This window comes from Myxocyprinus asiaticus, chromosome 10 (genome assembly GCF_019703515.2).
Source record: "Myxocyprinus asiaticus isolate MX2 ecotype Aquarium Trade chromosome 10, UBuf_Myxa_2, whole genome shotgun sequence".
In the NCBI taxonomy this organism is placed as follows: domain Eukaryota; kingdom Metazoa; phylum Chordata; class Actinopteri; order Cypriniformes; family Catostomidae; genus Myxocyprinus; species Myxocyprinus asiaticus.
In genome coordinates, this window is record NC_059353.1 from 24647689 (window position 1) to 24671530 (window position 23842).

Genomic DNA, 23842 nt, shown 5'->3' on the forward strand with positions numbered 1-23842 from the left:
ATGCAATGTTTTATTCACATGAAACATTATGTTGTTAATTATGAATGTGTGTGTGTGTGTGTGTGTGTGTGTGTGTATATATATATATATATATATATATATATATATATATATATATATATATATATATATATATAAACAGACAGGCCTGCACTGCAATAAAAAAAAAAAAAAAAATTAAAAAAAAACAATATCATGGTGTGGCAGCGGGGGCGTGGTCAAGTATCTCTCCGGAGAGAGAGAAAGTGGTAAGGGCGCTTACATCTGAGCTAAATTATGTCTAACACCTGTCTCTAATTTCAGTGAGCACGGGGAGAGCGGCATAAATAGAGCCACACAGCAGTTAGATGGGAGAGAGAGCCTGGGCATGGACTATGAAGCCAAGAGTTATTACAAAGCTTAGAGTTTATTTTGTGAACTAGTTTGTGGCTTTTTTTTAGACTGTGTTATTGAACAACGTAAAAGCCTTGAGAGTGCATTTGTGCTGCAGAGAGGAAAATAAAAACGCTTACCTGAACCAGGAAATCTGCTTCTCGCTTCCTCCTTTCACAGAGAAGTGCTACACATGGCTATGACCATAGCCTGTCACTAGTCTTCCCTTCCCCCAGTGACAAGTGATGTCATGGCACTTCACTATTACCTCAGACTCGCATCGGAGCTCGTCATCTATTTTACACATACAGCTTGAGTTAATTTGATTTATTTACAGTTTTATTGACACAATTGCCACAGAAATATATGTCTTTAAAAAGAAAACAATTTATGGATGAGGAGATCAGAGAAATATTTTTTTAATTCTGATGAGGAGGGAGATTTTGACAATGAGGGAAGTGACACAGATGAGAAGATGCCCCCCAACCTCCAAGCCCTTGATGCTGAGGATGAAGAAGCCTCAGCCACTGCTCCTATGCCTGCACACACAACACCAAGGGAGGTGGAGGAGGTAAGCTCTTCCTGCTGGAGTTCTACTAGTAATTTTACTCCTCCTGGACCTGGGGTTACTTTTGATGACCGGACGTGCGGTGTGCAAAACCCTCCAGAGTCACCCAGTGAAGTCCAATGTTTTAAGATGTTCCTTACTGAGGAACTAATTGAGGAAATTGTTGAGGAAACAAACCGCTATGCCTCAGAGCTGCAGGAGAAAACACCACCTGAAGTGAAAGGGAAGATTGCAAAGTGGGTTCCAACAAATGCTCATGAAATGTACACATTCCTGGTGGCAGTGCTCCTAATGGGAATTGTGAAAAAAAACTCACTTCGTGATTATTGGAGTACAGACCCCATGCTCCTGACACCATTTTTCAGGATTTTGTTTTCCCTGGACCGCTTCCTTCCGCTCCTCCGCTGCCTACAATTCTCCAACAATGTGATGGCAAACATCAGTGACCCCCTGCAAAAATCAGAAACATATTCACTGCTTTCACATCATCCTTTCGTCACATCTTTGTGCCCTACAGGGATCTGAGTGTCGATGAGTCGCTGATGAAATTCAAGGGTAGGCTGGCATCACGCCAGTTCATACCATAAACGCCACAGATTTGGGGTCAAATTTTTTGTGTTATGTGATGTGCTCACTGGTTACGTGCAGGACATGATCATGCACACAGGATCCTCCACCGACATCCAGCACTATGAAGGCCTTGGAATCTCTGGGTCTGTTGTCATGACATTACTGGCCCCATACTTGAAAAAGGGTCACATCCTGTCGTGGACAACTGGTACAGTAGTCCCACACTGTTCCAGCACCTCCTGTCTCTGGACACAGGAGCTTGTGGGACTGTACAAGCCAACAGGAAGGGAATGCCAACATTCACCTGCAAAATGACAAAGGGCCAGGTTGATTTTAAAGAAAATGGAACACAACTGGCAGTGAAATGGCATGACAAGAGGGATGTTCACCTTCTTACCACGGTCCATCCATCCTCCATTTCAGCCACCGGAAAGGTCGATTATATCACCAAAGAAAGAAAGATGAAGCCTCTCTGTGTGCTGGAGTATAACAAACAGACGGGGGCAGTGGACAAGGCTGACATGATGAAAGGCTTTTTTGACTGTACCAGAAAAACCACCAAATGGTACAAGAAAGTCTTCTTTCACCTCCTTGACACTGCAGTACTGAACAGCCACATTGTCCACCGCCAACTTACAGGTGAGAAATTTGAACATCAGACTTAGAACAACATATAATTTACATATTAAACTATTTATTTGTTTATTTATCATTTTAATATTTTTTTCATGTAAACTAAATGAATACATTTAAACTTAAAGACTAAAATTAACAAAAAACAATGACCATGCTATCATATTCCACACTCCTCCTCACCTCCCACCCATGTGCTCTGCTATCAATAGGAAAAGTCATCACATCCCTGCAATTCAGGATGAACCTGATGAGAGGACTGCTGGAAGAGCACAGCACACCTCGGTGTCCGTCCAAAGCAGGCCGTCCTGCCTTGGACACTCCACTGCATCTGACAGCTAGGCATTTCCCCTCTGAAGTCCCTCAGACAGCTTCCCAGGGCAGCAGGACCAGGCAGCACTGCAAGGTCTGCCTATCCAGCACTCGCAGGACAAAGCAGAGGCGCCTCACCAAATTCATGTGTGTGCCATGCAACACTCCCTTGTGTGTTGCCCCATGTTTTGAGGAGTACCACACACTGAAGCATTACTTAGAACTGTGAAATAAAATAATGTAGCAAATTAGCTTAAAAGGGAATTATTTATAATTAATTATAACTGGTTATAATCAATAATAAATATTTAGATTAGATCTTAGAATTAACTGTAGCAGAATCGATATTACAATTACTTGATCCGTCCGTCCAGCGAGCAGACAATATAATTATTTATCAATTCTAGGAAAATTACTTTCCTGGCCAAGGAACAATAGTCTTCCTACTTATACAGTGCTAGCAGTAGTTTAGCATGTAGCAAGGAGCAACATTCAGTGACTTTGAATTGTGAGCGGAACACAGAGACAATCAATTGTGAATATAAGGGATTTAATAAATGAAACTATAACTAACATACAAACAAACTAAGCAAACATACATATATAGAATGAAGGAAAGTAAGGAAAAGAGAGAGAGAAGAGCACAGAATGGCAATATTTCACGTCAGTTAACTACAACCTAAATGAGAATCATCAGAGGTACAATTCACCTTAAAAGGGGTTCAAACTTAAACGCGCATCTAATCAGTTGTAAATGGTTACTTGCATTGGTTTGTTGCTGAATAAGAGTCTTGATGCGTTAGACGAGATTCTCGATGATTTCTTTAGGAGTGAGTTGAAGAAGTCCACAGGAAATCCACAAAGTTACTTGACGGTAAACACTGCCAGAAGGTTAAACTCAAGAGAGAGTTTTGGAGTGGGTTGGTCTCAAGAAGAAGAAGTTTTGAGCGATGATTAGTCTGCGCTCTGGAGTTTTGATAGTTCATTGCCGCACCCCTTTTGTGGGTGGAGTGGCCAATCAGAGGCATGCATTTTGAGCGGGAGAAACATCCTTTGTCTCCGTTTATGGCCCATTCGCATTTTATTGCTGATCTGGACCGCTAGTGCAGCTTTTAATTCAAAACATAGTAAGAATTGTTCGATGCATTTCACGATCACATGGTGTACATTATTGTGTGAGAAATAAAGGGAAGATCATTTTGATACCAAGAAGGTAACCTCCAGACAATATTAAAGCAGAGATACACTCATACACTTGAATATAGGCATTTAACATCTAACTAATACAAGTAAAGGGTTTTAACTAAGTTAATATGATAGGGGAATATACATACAACACATGCATATAGCAGATACATTTATAACTGCTTACTATGGCCTAAATAGAGAAAATGTCTTTAGGTGTGTGTGTGACGTGTATTGGAATTACTGGAGACAGACAACTGCTCTGGTGCCTGGCACGGGGGGCTCACCGCCCTTTCTGTGGAATGTGTTTGAAGCTTGATGGAGACACTTCAGAGGAGACCTGTTTTAGCATCCTTTTGATAGTGATAAAGACCATCTGCAATTTAGCACCCATATAAATGTAAACGTGGAGACCAGGTCAGTAATTTATATGCAAATGTCAAAAGGCTAAAAGGTTTTTTTTTCAAACAAAGTTTTTTTCAAACAAAGTGTAATTAGCCATCACTGATCTTACACAGACGTTACAATAAGCGAATTTTAATTAATAGTTGTTATTGTTATGAAATTTGTATTAGTATTGTATAATTGTATTAGCACCGCAGGGGAACGGCTCTGGCAAGAAGCAGACGGGGTGCGTGACTTTGGAGGCCTGAAGACGGCCGAGTCGCGCCGCGGCAAGATGTGCTTAATCGCCTCGGTCTGCTTCCTCACCGTCGAGAACTGATGGGCAGAATCCTCGATGGTGTCACCATAAAGCCCCCCTTGGGAGATGGGCGCATCGAGAAAGCAGACTTTCTCGGCGTCACGCATCTCCGCAAGGTTGAGCCACAGGTGCCGCTCTTGAACCAAAGTGTGGACATCATCCGGCCCAGTGCTCGCACCGTGACTTTCGTCACCCGTAAGGCAAGGTCGGTCACAGTACGCAGTTCCTGCATTAGCCCTGGGTCGGTTCTACCCTCGAGCAGATCTTTCAGCGCCTTGGCCTGGTGGACCTGCAGGATGGCCATGGCATGCAGGGTGGAAACAACTTGACCCGCAGCCTTGTAAGCCTTCATCATTAATGAGGAAGAGAAATTACAGGCCTTGGAAGGGAGCCTTGGTCGGTCGCACCAGGTGGCTGCACCCTGCGGGCATAAATGCACCGCTACAGTGCGCTCCACCTGGGGGAGCTCAACATATCCCTTAGCCTCTCCGCCATCGAGGGTAGTTAGGATGGACGAGCCCGCAAAGCATGTATGGGCAGCTTTATTTTATTTATTTATTTTAAAAAAAAGGTGCCTTCCACGAATTCATTAGCTCCTCGTGCATTTCCGGGCCCAGAAACCAATCATCCAGCCGCGAACACTCAGGGCAGGGTGGAGGGTTCCACTTCAGCCTGATATTCGCAGCTGCCCGGGCAAGCACGGCTGCCATCTCAGCGTCCACCTCATCCTGTGCTCTACCGCCCGTGGGGGCGGGAGCTCAGAAGATTCATCCACTTCCAATAGCAGAAGCCCACCCACTGATGCTGTGACCGAAAGCTCATCCTTGTCACGAGCCGCAAACGACAAATTAAATCTGCCCTGAGGCTGACCGCCTGTATCACTCGACAACTCTTCCAGATAGAATGAGCATGCTGGGGGATGGGAGGTCTGCGGGGGTTGAGCTGGCGAAAACGCTCCCATATCCACATCCAGATCGCCCGCGGTGCTTGCAGACCCGGCTGGCTGAGCACCAGCCCAGGACGGAGCATGTTGGGGAGCAGACGCGGTGGCTCCTTGCTTCATGAAGAAGGAAGTGAGCCGCAACGTTCTGATGGGCATGTTCTCACAATGAGAACATAACCCTTCCACGAAAGCTGCCTCGGCATGCTGGTGCCCCAAGCACTCGAGACAGATTTCATTGCTGTCCGGAGGAGAGAGATAACGGCCACATCCAGTAGCGCAAACATGGAAGGACATCTTTAAAAAGACACCAAGCGTTTGCGCGAGCTCTTTTAGAAAGAAATATACTCTTTTGAATATACTCTTTTAGCACCCGCGGACTCAGCCACTGAAGCGCCCAGGGGAAGCACAACACTCGACCGTGCGAGGGTGACTGCTGGTATGTGCCGTAAAATCCAGCAGCGTATGCGAAAGGTGAGAGGACGAACACAATACATGCATTCGGCTCTGAAGAAAAAATCTGAACGAGTGATGCATGCCATCTCCTTTTATACCCATATTTCCGGGGGCGGAGGGTGGCATGCAAATTCCACTCGCCAATTCTCATTGGCCTTTTCTATTTTAAACAAAGATGATTGGGGCTCTCAAGATTGAACCCCTAGTGTCACTACATCGACACAACGTCGAGTGAGCGACAGACAGGGAACCTACTTTCCTAATTAGAACCTATTTAAGCCAAATTATTACTCTCCTATATTCCCAGAAAAGGTTTTTGAATTTGATATTCAAATCAAACGACTTAAATTTCGTTTTAGTTCACAAATAAAAACTTACATTTACAATACAGAGCAATTAACAACAAAACAATCAGAAAATACAGAAAAACAATTCACATATTAGTTAATCATTCTTTAGGTTGACTAAATCAGTCTCTAGTGTGGCAAACAATTCTGTAGTATAAATGACTCAATCTCTAAATGCACAAATCAGTCTCCAGTTTGCTGAAAAAATTTTCCATGTCCTAGTGAAACTTTGGAAGGCATTATTGCAGTCTTACCATCGTGAAGAAACAAGCAACGGATGAAAACCAATTCTTTTTTATTATTTTATTTTATTTATTTATTTATGTATTTTTTGTGGATTTTTTTTCCCCTTTTTCACCCAGTTTGGAATGCCCAATTCCCTATGCGCATTTAAGTCCTCGTGATCGCGTAGTGATTCACCTCAATCTGGGTGGCGGAGGATGAATCCCAGCTGCCTCCGCGTCTGAGACAGCGCATGTGGCTTATCACTTGGTTTGTTGAGTGTGCTGCCACGGAGACATAGCGTGTGTGGAGGCTTCACGCCATCCACCGCGGCATCCACGCTCAACTCACCACGCACCCACTGAGAACGAACCACGTTATAGCACATTTTAATAAATATGTTATCCTACCTTTACTTGAACACGGCTTTTATGTTTCTCTCCTTATGAATGTATATCTCTGTGAGTTTGTTATAAAAGTCTCGGGCCTGTGTTGACAGCCATCACCATCTTTCCTCTTTGAGTTCAAAAGTCTTTTAAAGCAGTGTTGGGCAGCCTTTAAACAATAGTTTCCTTTATCCTCTGAAATTAAAGTTGAAGTATGTAATTTCTGAGACCTAAATCTCACATGGGGCTACTTTTCTCAATTCCTGCATAGGTCAGATGGAACCTGGGTCAGAAAATAAACTTTTTCATTTTAGGGAAATATTTGATTTCCAAGGGAATTTTTTACCTTTACATGAGCATTTTTTTCTATTCTAACCTCATAAAATGGCCGTGACATCCTTTTATGTTATAATTTAAGCAATTAATTCCATTTGAAAAATGGCATGTTTCAGTAATTACAAAATTGGATGATCTGTACATTGCATATGCGCCGTGTTACTGAATTGTAAAAAATAATTTTTCATTCACATATTTCAGCTATTAAATTAACATAGCCTACAAAACTAATGCATTGATATGGAGGAGGAGATGACAGCATTTCTCCAGATTTGGAAGGAGGAGCTTAAAGGGATAGTTCACCCAAAAATGATAATTCTTTCATCATTTACTCACCCTCATGCCATCCCGTATGACTTTCTTCTGCAGAACACGAATTAAGATTTTTAGAAGAATATCTCAGCTCTGTAGTGATCAGACCTTTGTAGCTCCAAAACTCAAATAAAGGAAACATAAAAGTAATCCATATTACTCCAGTTGTTAAATCCATATCTTCAGAAGCAATATAATAGGTGTGGGGGAGAAACAGTAAAAAAGTTAAGTCTTTTTTTTTTTTCCTTTTTTTTTTTACTCTAAATCTCCACTTTCACTTTTACATCTGAAAGTTACATGTGGGGCATGTTTAGTTTCACTTTCACATCTGGAAGTGAAAGTTAAAGTGGAGATTTAGAGTACAAAATTACTTAAATATCTGTTTCTCACCCACACCTATTATATTGCTTCTGAAGATATGGATTAAAACACTGGAATCAAATGGATTACTTTTATGTTTCCTTTACGTGATTTTTGGAGCTACAAAGGTTTGATCACCATTCACTTGCATTGTATGGACCTACAGAGCTGAGATATTTTTCTAAAAATCTTCTTTTGTGTTCTGCTGAAGAAAGAAAGTCATACACATCTGGGATGGCATGAGGGTGAGTAAATGATAGGAGAATTTTTGGATCAACTATCCTTTAAAAAAAAAAAAACTTAGCATCTCCTTCATGCCAGTTGAATAAAACAATGCAAAAATAAACATTTTACAATGATAATTAGTCAGAGATATGATTCATACACTAAAAGTTGTTAATGTAAAATTATTATTGTTTCATTAATAATGTTTTATTTAATATCAAGGCTATTTATCCAGTGTAGCATGGAGGAGGGTGGGGCCAGGCCGGAATGATGCACGCCCGGACCCCAATCAGCCTGATGAGGCAAGCGAGGGATAAAGGCGACCGGAGACGGCAGTTCAAGAGAGAGAGAGAGAACTATGGGCAGCTGCCCTGTATGTGTTTATGTTTGTGTGTTTTTGTTTAAGTTTATCATTAAACATTAAACTTATCATGTTTATATTGTCAAGCCGGTTCTCGCCTCCTCCTTTCCCTTATAACCCCTTTGCATTGGTGCAGAAACCCGGGAGGGAGGAGGGATGCCTGTCGTAGAGTCCTCAACACTGCTGTCCACCCAGGGGAGTTCCGCTGCCATCCGCAGGGAGATAGAGTAGCCTGACCGCCCGGATGTGGGGAACGGCCGCCGTCAAACGAAGCGAGGAGGGACTGGACTCCCCAACCGCCTGGAGCGATGGAGCCGCTGCCAGGGGTGGAGGAGTTCCGTGCCTGCCGGCAGAAAACGCGGAGGGGTCGAGGGAAGACTGCCGTCCGCGAGGGGAGGAGGGTGATTGGGCCACTGCCAGGGTGGAGGAGTGTCCCCACGGGCCACCAGAATCGCGGAGGGGCATTCTGTCCACTGGGGGTCGAAGGTTTGACTCCGGTCCGCCCGTGGAGGAGTGGCTGTCATCTGCCTGAGAGCGTGGAGGAGTGATCGAGAACCACGCGATGGCACATCAGAGAACCGGTGAGTGAGTTTCTTTTTTCTCTCTCTCTCTCTCTCTCTCTCTCTCACTGTCGATACGTGTTTGCCTTTCCCTTGACCTGTTTTTTTTTTTGTTGTTGTTGTTTTTTCCCCTCCTGTCTCCTCCCAGGTCAAAGAAGGCTGGGATGACCCGCCGGCAGGCAAGGCGCAAGGCACGCCCCCCCAGGCAGGGGGATGTACGTCATACCGGGGGCTCCCCGGCCTGAGGCAACGCAGGGAGGAGTGTAGCGCAGAGGAGGGCGGGGCCGGGCCGGAATGACGCACGCCCGGACCCCAATCAGCCTGATGAGGTAAGCTTTACATTTGTGAACGAAAGGGGCAAGGGCTTGCGCCCCTGTGGCCCCCATTCTGTGCACATCAGTGCTCTGCAACATCTGCAATGGGCTGCACGAAACAAATAAAGTTTAGCGAAAATTCCAATGAAGATCGTGATGTGTGTATTTGGACTAGGCCTATATCAGATGTTATTAATAAAACAACAACAGCAACTCTTTGCAGGTGCATTTTTTTGCCACCATATTTTGAATTTTGGGGCCATTTTTGCCCAGAGCCCCCGTTAATTTATTTAAAGATCACACCAACTTGCTTGCAATGTTAACAGCTTTGTTGATTATGAACAGGAGCGTTAGGTTTATTGCATCGCTCGCTAACGGAGAAGCAGTATAATGCCATTTTAATGTCAAATTAACAGGTTTAGAAAGGTATATATGTCTGTAATATCTTAAGTTCAGTAACTATGCGACAAAGTGCTCCTCACTGAGCGTGCTTACTATTCTGAAACTGCTGAGAGCTGCACGAGAGAGAGAGGGAGAGATGGAGCGGATTTATTCATGCATCTTCTGGAATTACAGTTTGATACAAATACAAGTTTATTGATTTGATTTGTTCATCTGTATCTATTGGTTTAATAATTTGCAGCTGTACTGTAAAGTGAATAAAAGTGTGCGGGAATTACCCGCGCTATGAACGTGGAGCTTTCGGGGATTATTAAAATTGTGCGAAATACCCGCAGTCCTGTGCCGAATTTCAGGCCCTGATATGTAATAAATATTATAATCCAGACAATTCAAATGCAAACATCATATACATATATTGTGGCAACAGACAAGTAAAGCATTTAGACAATACAAAAAGTGTCTTTAAAAGATAAAATATTGTTTATTTTATTTCTATATTACTGAATATAACCAAGTATTTGGCCTACATGCCTCTGATCTATTTTTAATTGTTGGTCTATATGTACTTGTGCGTCAGACGGACACTTTTGGAGTGCCTCACTTTGGTTGCATCGCATCTCACTACTTTTTAGCGCCTCTAATCCTACGTGCTGTGTTAAACGTAGTTTAAAACTTTGGAAAACATGTCTCAAGATCCCAACTTGGTCCAGCTGTCTGAGCACAAAAACACATCTGTGGAATGCTTAAGCAGAGCTCCTCTGTCTTCTAATCTTCAACATGTTTTGCACTAAACAATCCTTTTGGAATGAACTTGCCTTATGTTTTGCCCCTGTCATCTGTTTCCCCTGGACTACACTTCCCATAATTCCCTGCCCTCATCACTGCCAGCTGTTTCCTATTGTTCTCACCTGTGTTTCATTTCCTCATTTATATAATGCCCTGATTTCTACCCAGTCTTTGTGAGTTGTTGTGTTTTTCATCTCCTGTTCATATGTACCAGTTCCCATTGTCGTTCGTTCGTTCGTTCGTTCGTTCGTTCGTTCGTTCGATTACCTAGTTCTTAGTTCAGCCTTGTTTCCGAGTTTTCTATGTTATTTTTGTACTTTTACTTTATTTCTTTATTAAACTTCTTTAGCCGCACCTAGATCCTGCTCTTGTGATTTCCTTCGAATCATTACAGAACTATGTGTGGAGTTTACAGACAAATTTGCAATATGTACAGGGTAGCTGTCAGTTTAAAGGAATAATTCATCCAAAAATGAAAATTCTTTCATTATTCATTTACCCTGGTGCCATCCCAGATGTGTATGACTATCTTTCTTCAGCAGAACACAAAAGATTTTTAGAAGAACATAGAGCTCTGTCAGGTCCTCATAATAGAAGTACACAGGTGCCAGCATTTTGACGGTCCAAAAGTCATATTTAGGCAGCAATATAGGCAGCAATAAAGTAATCCACACGACTCCAGTCGATCAATGAATGTCTTCTGAAGCAAATCCATATGATTCTGTGCTTAAAATGTTATTAACTTTTAAAAAGTGCTTCCTGCCAGCAGCTGACACGAAGCGTGATGTAAGCAATGTCGGCGAGTTCACGCGAGAATTTGTAAGCGGCAGTTCTTTACAACAGAAGAATGATTGTCACACGAGAGTTCAGCTATTTCAAACTGCATCAGAGCCCTGGATGGAAGTGCCAATTTAAAGTTAAATACGTTTTAATTATCTACTTGTTCATTGATCAACTGGAGTTGCATGGATTATTTTTATGCTGCCTAAATATGACTTTTGGACAGTCAAAGTGCTGGCACCTGTGTACATCCATTATATGACCCTGACAAAGCTCTATCTTCATCTAAAAATCTTCATTTGTGTTCTGCTGAAGAAAGACAGTCATACGCATCTGGGATGGCATCAGTGTAAGTGAATAATAAGTTAATTAAATTTTTTGTGAACTATTCCTTTAAGGTTCTCCCCATTCATTCACCCAAATAGTGATTTCACTGTTGTAATACTCATTCACATGAGATAACAATGTCCGTGCTTTTAGCATAGGAGTGTAATAGTCAACTAGCATGTTACGACCGTAAGTCACCATTTACGGACAGGGTTGGGGAGTAACGGAATACATGTAACGGGAATACATATTTAAAATACAAAATATAAGTAACAGTATTCCACTATAGTTACAATTTAAATAATTGGTAATTAGAATACAGTTACATTCAAAAAAGTATTTTGATTACTGAAGAGATTACCTTGCATTTTATTGTCAATTGTTTCATTTAATATTTAGTCCTTTCAGATGGAAAACATTTATACATATAAATGATGTGATCCAAAGTGTATTTGAACAGGGGTGAAACACTTTCTCATGATGTGTTACATTCATACGAGCAGACAGAAAAGTAAGTTTGATGCAAGTTTGGAGCAGAAGAAATAGAAATAAACCTTGTGTAAATTGTCTGCTTTACGCTAAGTTAAAATGCTATTTCTAGCCATTTTACATGCACGTGTTACCAGGCACGATCATATTTTTTAATCAAGAAAATTCACGTTGGATCATAATTTCTTTTTTTCTTGTAAGACCTTTGATATTAGGGCAAAAGTCATATTCTTGATAATTTTTGTATTGTTTTCCTGTAAGAATATCAAATTCCTTAAAACAAGATCAATTTGATTTATCTTGTTTTAGAAACAACACTGCATAAGATATTTAGGTTTTTCAGAGAATATATTTTTAACATGTGAATTTTGTCTTACTGTACTGGCAGAGTTTTTATAGTCAAAACAAGTGAAAAAAATCTACCAGTGCTGAAGAAGTAATCCAAAGTATTTAGAATACGGTTCTGACCTTGAGTAATCTAACGGAATACGTTAGAAATGACAATTTACAGCATGTATTCTGTAATCTGTAGTGGAATACATTTCAAAAGTAACCCTCCCAACCCTGTTTACGGATACAATATAAATTAAAGGGGAAAACCGTAAACAGACACTTACCTGTCGCAAAATTGTCCTTGTCTTCTCTTATAAAAAAGCAATTTTATTGTAGTAAACTCCACACATAGTTGTGGATTTGTTTAGTGTAAAACATGTTGTAGATTAGCGAACAGGCGGTCAATTCATTAAACGATGAGCTTTTTTCTCACAAAAGAAGTTTCTTCAGCATACTGAAGCATCTCCTCCATAGACATCCATTCAAGAAGAACAGTCTCTGGTCTCCTCTCTAGTGTACCGGCCATATAATGTGTATAGGACCACCGGGTTATGCTTTTTTTGTTAAACTTGTACACTTTTCAGATTGTTCAGACACGCCTCATAAGTAGTGTGTTAAGATACATATTCTGATCATCTTACAATTTTATTTGGAGCCCTATAATAAGAGCTAACTTCTGTAGTAATTACTGAGCTACCTGTTGAGAAGAAACTTGCCAAGTTTGACGTCTCCATTGTCCTCTACCTTGTAAATGCGATGACAATGTTCACTCTAGTTTCATGTCATTCTCTGTCTGTTTCTTATGGCAAATCTACCATGTTTGGCCCAAATATTTGTTGATGGTGAAGGGAAATTTATTTTCTTCTGTGTTGTCTGCCATTGTTCAGATGTATCCACACATAACAGCTAAATAAATGTGAACTGTAGTCACGCCTTAAACACACACCATTGATTGAGCTAGAAAATAAGGTGTTGGTTTAAATAGGTCTTTCAAAATAATGTTTTTAAAGTGTCACAGAGCCGCAGTGTTTACACTTTTGGGGGAAGAAAACCATGAATGGCTTGCTTTCAGTTGTAAGTGCACATTAAACTGGAAAAGGTGAAAGTATTTTGACATAAGAAAATACATACTTCACCACCAGCCAGTCAACAGGTAGACTGACTGAACGAAAGCGCTGCTGATGGGCAGAACAATTTGAATGACTGTACAGCCAATGTCAAGCCAAGGAACAATGCTTTGCATCCAAATCAGAGAATGCATAACATGCTTCTACATAAAGGTGGCGCCAAAGCAAATTAATCTCTGTTTTGCTAATCTGAAGTTAAAGATGATGCATTTAAAAGGGATAGTTCACCCAAAAATGAAAATTCATCATTTATTCGCCCTCATGCCATCCCAGATGTGTATGATTTTGTTTTCTTCTGCTAAACACAAACTTAGATTTTTAGAAAAATATCTCAGCTCTGTGAGTCCAATCAATGCAAGTGAATGTTGGCCAGAACTTTGAAGATCATTTTTATTTTGGGGTGAACTATCGAGCGGTTAATATTAGCTATTTTATTTTATCCCTTTCGGTTAGGTAAGCACTTGTAAAGGGACAGCACATCCATGGGTCAATGAATATTGAAAGCATCTGTAATTTCACATTTCACATTACATATGGCTTTTCAGTCCTTCATGCGTGCTCCACACAATAGTTTTGCACGCAATGCTCTCTGACTAAGCATCAATAAACACTGAACAGTATGTCTACCTATATTATTTATTTGAATAACATTACACCAGTGGGTGCCCAACAAATTTTTCAACATAAGGTATGGATAAAACGTTGTGTATACAAAGGCAGTTGCAAAAACAGATATAAAATCCTGTCTCTCTTTTGAAAGGGAAAATATTTTAGTTATGATGCATACTTAATGTGTCTATTAGACATCCTACAAAGCTGAAAGCCCTATTTTAGAAGATAGAATGACAGACCAAGCACATTTACTGTATATTCTTGATCTGAGTGAACTTCAGCTGACCCTGAGTAAGCATATATATTAGGATTAGATGAAGAGTTGTATCCTGATGTCTTCTTAGCAATGTGTTACCACAGTGAAAACTATATAAGATTAATATGTTCTGTGTATGCTCGAAAGTCTTTGAATTCCCCTGAAGTTTCTAGCAATAAAGGCTTTGAATCATCATGCTCTAAGTTGGATCTTTGTTTAACAAAAATTCCATGACAGATGTCACATGCCTCACATCAAGATTGATGATTCTGTTTCATCAAGAAGCCTTTTTATTCTAATGCTATAAAATGGAGACAAGGAGCTGTGATGTTGTAATATTTATTGTGATGAATGACTGTTATGTGGGGTCACGAATGTTATGCTATGATATACTGAGTGATGGTCCAAATGACAGCACTGGCTCCAACTAAATAAAAAATTACAGTCTTAGGATGCAAAGGGTGGCAGTATACAGGAAATACAAGCAACAGATGTGTCCCTCCACTGGTAATACAGGAAAAGACAGATGAAGAGCAGAATAAGTTGATACAATTAAAGAAGATAACTTCAAAAATGTTTACTGTAACTCCTGTGAGATATGCTTCCCCAAAATAATTTTTCTAGTGACTAATATTAAATGCCAATGAGTTTGCGACAATATACTTAATCATGTCTTCGTTCAGCAGACGCCGTCAATCTGACATTGCACATTTTCATCTGCCCAAAATGTCAGAAAAGCTGACAAATTTCATCTGCTGAGCAGTACTGATGATTCTCCATTCTCAGTTGATCTGTTGAGGTAAGCTGGTAGGTAAGGTTGAGGTAAGCCTCTGATCTGACCTCAGCGAAACTCCGCCTTTGACACTGACCCTGCCTCAATCCTGGCCTTCTTTAGCTCAAGGGTAATCTTGCCAGAGGCACACACTAGCACCCCCTCATTTGGCCCGATAGTGGAAACGCAGCTATTGAGTCAGTCTGGGATTACATGAAGAAACAGAAGAAATTGAGACAGCCTAAATAAATAGAACTCTGGGGAGTTCTCCAAGATGCTTGATCAACCTATCTTCCAACAACCTTGAAAAACTGCATAAGTTTACCTAGCCTAGGAGTATTGGTACTGTTTTAAAGGTTGTTTTAATTTATTATATTATTTTACTTCATATATTATTTATTCTTAATTATAAATAATATAATTAATTACTATATTTTAAATACAGAATATATATATATATATATACACAAGGCCACATGTCAGGGTCTGGATAGATTAGATAGTAAGCAAACAATCAGTTCTCGTGGTCAACATGTTGAATGCAGGAGAAATGGGCAGGAGTAAAGACCTGAGCGACTTTGACAAGGGCCACATTGTTATCTACAAGTGACTGGGTCAGAGCATTTCTGAAAGGGCAAGTCTTGTGGAGTGCTCCCGGTCAGCAGTGGTGAGTATCTACCGACCAAGGAGGGACAAACTAGCGACAAACAGGGACAAACCAGCGCCAAATGCTCATCGATGCACAAGGGCAACAAAGGCTATCCCGTCTGGTCCGAACCGACAGAAGGTCTACTGTGGCACAAGTCACAGAAAATTTTAAAGATGGTTACAGTAGGAATGTGTCACAACACACAGTGCATCGCACCCTGCTGCGTATGGGGCTTCATAGCCGCCAACAAGTCAGAGTGACCATGATGACTCTGACCATCAATGAAAGTGCCTACAATGGGAATGCGAGCATCGGAACTGGACCTTGGAGCAGTGGAAGAAGGTTGCCTGGTCTGATGAGTTCCGTTTTCTTTTACATCACATGGACGGCCGTGTACGTGTGTGCCTTTTACCTGGTGAAGTGATGGCACAAGGGGAACTGTGCACTGTGGGAAGATGACAAGCCTGTGGAGGGTGTTTGATGCTCTGGGTAATGTTCTGCTGGGAAACCCTGGGTCCAGCCATTCATGTGGACATCAATTTGACACATGCCACCTACCTACACATCACTGCAGATCAAGTACACCCCTACATGGCAGTGGTATTCCCTGATGGCAGTGGACTCTTTCAGCAGGATAATGCGCCCTACCACACTGCACATATTGTCCAGGAATGGTTTAAGGAACATAATGAAGAGTTCATGGTGTTGCCCTGGCCTTCAAATTTCCCAGATCTCAATCCGATTGAGCATCTGTTGGATGTGCTGGACCAACAAGACCCATCCACGGCGGCTCCACCTCACAACTTACAGGACTTGAAGGATCTGCTGCCAATGTCTAGGTGCCTGATACCACAGGACACCTTCAGAGGTCTTGTAGAGTCTATGCCTCGGCGGACTGGCACTGTTTTGGGGGCACGTCAAGGACCAAAAGCACATTAGCAGATGGTCATAATGTTTTGGCTCATCGGTATATATAGGCTGTCAATCTTCTGTACTTTTTTAATTAATTACATGCTATACTGATTAATTAACTATACAGATAATTAAAATAATTACATTATTGTGGCAGACGAGTAAAGCATTTGTTAGACAATACATGAAGTGGCTTTAGTAGTTTATTTCCATATCATTAATTTGAACACAAGACTATATTTGGCCTACAGTCCACAGAAATCTATTTTGCAATACAATTTGTCAATCTATCCTAGGTACACTTATTATAAGAGCTTTTGTAAGGATGTGTCAATGTACATATGTGACAGACGGATGCTTTTGAAGCTTCTCACTTTGGTTGTGTCACGTCATAAACAGCGTTTGTAGGACACTGTCAATTCAAACCCCTGCATTCGTAGTTGTGCTCCATCCATCTGTGTTTTAAAAGCAAGAATGCTTCATCATCTTGTGCTGTTTGCTGTCAATGGGGTTTGTTGTCTGTAGTGAGAAGCACATTGCCTGTGCAGCTGGAGTTGCGCTTTCTGCCCACTGCTGACCAAGACTTGTAAAACATGAGTCTTCAAGCTTGAATTGCTCCAGTGTTGGGAAAATTCCTTATTCCTGTCATCACAAGCATAACCTGAGTAACAAGACTAGAGTAGGTCAAGTTCGAGTCAAGACTGAGACCAGAAGAGGTTTGAGTCCAAGTCAAGACCAAGACCAGAGAGGGCCGAGTCGAGACCGAGACCAGTAAAGGTTGAGTCTAAGACAAGAGTTTTTTTTATGAATGTATTAAATGTAGAGTTTAAAGAACATATATATCAAATAAACCTAATTTATTATTTTCTTAAGCATTGCTGGTTAAATAATATTACCAATTAAATAAATTAAATAAATGACACATCCTAGGTTAAGTGAACAATTTGGTATTAAAATTATGATATGTCAGTGTTTACAAAATGTCAGTGAAAAACTCAAATTCTTTCCTCAATTGCACTACAGTATTTCATTCATTGTAAGTCAAGTAAGCATTTCTGCCTATTTTTCCAGCAAGATTTCATCTCTGGGTTTTTTTTTTTTGTTTGTTTGTTTGTTTGTTTGTTTGTTTGTTTGTTTTTTCCAGAAACCATTCAGTTCTGATGACATTGAGAGAAGTATTTAAAAATGTTCTTCAGTATGTGTAGCATTCATGTAACTAATGACTAAAGCTTTTCTAAAAGAGGCCATTCAGACCAACGCAGTGCAACGAAGAGTATAACACAGGTGTTTCGAGACACGTTTTTAACAGTTGATGTTCTTTTTAACCTGACAAAAGAACTTTAAAAAATGGTGGTGCTCCTGCACGAGACGCCAAAAACACAGTGATACGTAATGCAACTGTCAAGGACATCCATTTAGCATGTTTACATAGAAAAACAACTGAAAAACAGCATGGATGGATGCAATAACGTGTTTGGTGTGAACAGCACCTTATTAACAATACACAAGACACATCTCACGAGTCCATGACAAGACCAAGACCATGAAAATATGGTCGAGTCCAGTCTCGAGTACAACAACACTGATCTAGAGACACGTCAAAAAGTTAGCAAATGCTTTCTGATCGATCAAACGGGTGCCAAATAACATATCAACAAAGTACATGGCATGAGACCAAAAAGAATCTGAGGCTGTATCTCGGCAACGTTTTGGCATATTGACATGATACTTTTGTCATTGTCACCACACCCTGACCGCACCACATAAATTTGGGAACAGTGCCACCTATTGGTAGAAAAGTTATAATGCATTGTATTGTAAGCAATTGAATTTATGTTTTAATACCGCTTTTCTTACAGTCGTAATCAGTGATGTCCAGTCATACTTCCTTACATGCAGTTGGTATAACTGACCCCCGAAACTAGGGCCCAAGCACCACCTAGTGGTCAAAAGCTATATAAAAAAATGGTTATATCTACAAATAACCTTCAAACTGCTTGGTTTAAAATTATGACTTCGGTCTAATTGAATTATTCATCTATGCTTGCTTAGCTGTTTACTCTGATATAATAATGCTTGGCCCGGTAATTGCTGCTTGCAGCTATATTTGTATTATTTATTATATTCATTAATTTTTCTTAATTATTTATTGATGCATGATGCATGGTGATTTTATAATATTACATACAGTAAATATAAATATTATAATTATTTTCAAATATAATAAATTAAATATAATGTCTATGTTCAAAACACAGGGTTTTGAACCAGTGGTCAGTATTATATTTATCACAATTTTAAATGTGCTGTCCATGGTGCTGATTACACAGATTGATTTTCTGAACAAGTTGAGATAACTTACTACAGAATATGGATTCAGAAGTGCATTATGAATACTGATTCTAAATTTTCCATTAAAAGCAGAGGCATCCACATTTCTATCCACATAGGTAATCAATAGTAGTATTGCTATTATTAAAAAATATATATTTTAAAATGATAATAATCAATATAACATTTTTAAAGCTATTTCATAAAATAAGTAAATGACAATTGTTGCGATGTTATACATCATGTATCTTTTTAGTTTGCTGATACCTATAAAAAAAATTTTTTTAATTAATATTATAGTTATTCTAAATAACTGGTAATGTCTCCCTTTGTGAAATGCTCTGTTTCTGTTGGCATCTGTACTCTTTGTCTGCAAACCCCCCATTCCCCCTGCTATCCAATACAATCAACACCTCTTTTATCACCATCTCATTTTAACCTCTTTTCCTCCTACTTATTCCTATTCTCTGCATTAATCTGAAAAGCATGCTCTGCTGTCTCTCTGATGAGCCTGACTACCCAGTGAACCTAATTAAACTGAAGGTGAAGGGAGAGGCTAAAATGTCAGTTAGATGGATTAATGTTGGCATGTTCAAAGCACATACCTGCCGTCCGCCTTCTTTGTTTATTTTATTATTTTTTTTACATTGAAAAGTCAACAGTCTCCACGCAGTGTCCAGGCAATGCTTATTTTGGATTGACAGGGTTCCAAGTGGCTGCTTTTTCATTCACACCTTTATGCCACCAAGACCATTGGAAGCCCACAGATCGCAGCAAACAGAGGAGCTCGATCTCCCAGCTGTGAGATGAAGGCGGGTTGAAACTGCTCAAAGAGGCCTGAGCTTGCTTGCTGCTGAAAGTGACAGATTAAAGGCAAAGGTCGAAAAAATAGAAAGAGTTTGTGTCAAAAGATTCTCAGCAGTGGTTTTGTGACAAGGTGGATGACTCATATTTTTTCCCTTCATTAAAAGTAGCACTCCATCAAACTATGCTACGGACTTGGTAGACTCGAGCTTGATACGCAGACCTGTCATGGATTTCAAACACTGGAGTACCATTGACTTGATCAATACTGAAGCCCTAATGACTGGTGTTTACTGCTCAGCAAACAGTCATTTGGAATAAGCATTTTTAAGCAGGATAATTGGTCTCAAACATCACTACTGAATGTCAGTATAATTTAGGGCGAGAAATATTCTTCTGAGAACCAGCATAATTGGGCCAATAGTTTTACATAGACTGTCTCTCTGTCTGTCCGTCTCTCTGTCTGTCTGTCTGTCTGTCAAATCTCTCTGTCTGTCTGTCTGTCTGTCTATATACTGTATGTGTATATATTTAAATAAATTTGCTGTGGATGGTTGGTTTGTTGGATGGATGGATGGACGGATGGATGGATGGATGGATGGATGGATGGATGGATAGATAGATAGATAGATAGATAGATAGATAGATAGATAGATAGATAGATACTGTATTCTGAAACGCTAATGAGTAGTGTGGTTCATTATTCCACCGAATGACACTGTTTCTCCTGAAATGAGCCAATGGAACAAGATGTCTCTCAGAAAGATTTTTATATCATAAAGGTAATTTATTATACATAAAAAATATAGTTTAATCAAGATGTACAAGAGCAGTATAGCCATATAAAGGTCTATCTGTTGTTACCCTCTGTTGTTCCCTTACTGGGGCTAAATGACACATACAGGCAAAGTAAACTGCCACTTTACATGTTGGTGGTTACATGTCAAAGTTCAAATGTAACCTATACCATTGCTTAAGTCTTTCAGATCTAAAAGTGTCTACACATTCCAATCTAGTGACAAGATAGAGCTGCCTCAGCCTATGCTTGCCTTGTCTTGTGTCTGTGGTCGAGCCCAAACTTTGACAGTGAAATATTCACCTGTAAGGTGAATCTCAATATTAAACTGTAAGGCTATTTACTTGGACTTGCAGGGACTAAAAATAAAATGTTTTCCATTTCGGTTCGTTCTGAGCAAAAACAGTATTTTTTCATTCCGGTTCAAAAGTTCTGCAGCCTCCCTTCCAAATGGTAACTGGTTAGAACAAAATAAAAGAACAGTTAATAACCTTCTTTTTAAAATGGCAGTCCTCTGCGCTAAGGAGTGGGTGAAATATTGCAGCGTTGCCAGATCTCACAAGAGAAAAAAGCAATCTGGTCTGGAAAAACAAGCTCAAAATAAGCCACATGCTTCAAAATAAACAAAACATTAAAAAAGCGATTTATCACGAAATCATAACAAGCATACAGTTAATTAACAGTTAAGTAAAATTTTAATTAAAGATGTGCTTCTGAGTCAAAACCCAGCAGCGTCAAATCTGTATTAATGCATCATATCTAACAATAATTCGTGAAGACTTGGAAAAGTACTGAAAAGTACTTTTTTACATCTAATAATGTTCCCCTTGTATCTGAATTACCCGTACATGTATACTGTATGTAGTAATTATACATAGTTCTTAAAAAGGTCTTCATTCACAGATTATGACATCCACAACGGACAATTAAGCAAAGAAATGTGTGATGCTGCAGTTTCCTTCAGGTTCAAAGCATGTTTAATTTTTTCGGGCAACATGAAGTGTAATTCCAAAAATATACTGTGATAAACCCTTTGGCCTTTAGTTTCATGAAAAAATGAAGCGGTTACAACTGGTTACCAGCATTTAAAAATAACGTTTTCACTCAGGAGCAATTGAAAATCACTTTGTTCTGGTTTTCGGTTTTGTTCTGCTAAAATTTTTGTTTGTTTTTGGTTTTGGTTTTCATTCCTTAAACCATTTTTAGTCCCTGTGGACTTGTGATCTTGTTTGACTGAGGAGAAGATGAATTTGATTGACCCCTTTACAATTGTCATGTGTATTTTGTTGATTCATGTCTTTTATTTTGAAAAGTTTAGTTCCTGTTCCCTTGTCATGTGATTTCATCTTTTCCCTCCATGTTCATGTGTCATGTTTTCATTGGTTTATTGTTTAATTAGCTTGTTATCAGTTTTGTTTGTTCATTGGTTTATGTTCTCCCATGTCTTGTATTTAAGCCCTCCATGTTTGCATTGTCTAATTGTCAAGTATTGAATGTATGTGTTTGGTATGCTGTTGTCAAGTCTTGTTTTTGTTCACATTTGGATTACTACACTTTGTAAATAAACTGCACTTGGGTTCTCTTCACTCCTTCGTCTTCATCATTGCCAGTGCCAGCAACGTTACAACAATAACATCTTGATCACCCATACGACATTTAAAGAATATGTTTTGTTGATAACTGTATTAAATCCAGTGAAAATCCTTCACACCACTAATTTTCTATTAATTTACCCAAATGTCTTATCTTTAGATGAACAATAAACAGCATATATATATACATGTGCAATAGAAGGAAAATCTGTTTATAGCTTTTTCCTTAGCTTCTTCAGTAATTCATGTGCATTGGCAGAAGCAAGCACACTGGAGGAGCGATAATCTTCTCTTTGTCCTTTGTTATAATTAATCCCGTTGTCTGAGAAATTCAGGGTCACATAGCAGTGGATGTAATAACTTCAGTCACTTCTTTGGTGGAAACTTTGTGAGCCTCTCTTACAAGTTACACAAGTCAACATTTTGTTTATGTCTTTGGTGAAGCCTTGCAGACAATAAAGGTTAAACTTAACTCAGGTGAGTGTCTGGTGAGGCTGTGAGTTTAAATTTAAAACTGTGTCCCTGGCACTTATATATTTTATTGTGTATATTGACCTATTTACCCATTATTATTCACTATATGGACTTTTAATATTGAATGTATTATTATTTATTATTTTGAAGTACATATTTTCACATAATCATATCACTAATTTAACTAAGTTTAGGAATGGTATTGTTTGTCTTGTCTTTTTTTGTGCCCAAAATGAATTGCCCCCTTGGGGATTAATAAAGCTGTATGAAATTAAATGAGCTCTGCACTGTACACCACTACTCTGTTTTGCCTCTTCATTGCTCACCTTATGTGTATGTGTTTTCTGAAGTGTATTTGAAAACAGTGATTTGGCTAGGAGGTTATCTGTAAACCAGGGAGAGCAATCACTGAAATTGTCCAGAGCAGATATGCTTGAAAAAAATACCAACCCATGCAAAGACCCTGGCCAAGGCCAGATCAGCTGGCAGATGTTTTCTTGGACATGTTCAACATCTCCTTGAACTGGTCCATATTTCCTACATGTTTCAAGAAAACTACTATTTTTCCTATCCCCAAGAAAACTACAGTTCCCTGTTTGAATGTTTACCGCCCAGTTGCACTCACCTCTGTTTTAATGAAGTGCTTTGAACAGCTGGTCAGAGAAAACATCACCTCCTCCATACCTGCCATCTTAGACCTACTGCAATTTACATATCGTCAGAACAGATCAACAGAGGATGCTATTGTAGAGAGTCGCCGCTACGGTGGGACCTAGGGGAGCTAGACCACTATGCCCTACAAGTCAAAGATTTATATTTGACAAAACTGTTATTTCTTTTACTTGTTTTATTCTGCTTAACAGACACAATATGCTAATATATTACTGTATACAATTAATACATCAGTAAGTTAATTAAAATGAACTTACACACTTAAAAATGACCTAAATTAAACTATTTCAACCTAGTCTCATAGAATGGATGTTACTATAACTACATACAGTGCATCCGGAAAGTATTCACAGTGCTTCACTTTTTCCACATTTTGTTATGTTACAGCCTTATTCCAAAACTGATTAAATTCATTATTTTCCTCAAAATTCTACAAACAATACCCCATAATGACAACATGAAAAAAGTTTATTTGAAATCTTTGCAAATTTATTAAAAAATAAAAAACGAAAAAAATCACATGTACATAAGTATTCACAGCCTTTGCCATGACACTCAAAATTGAG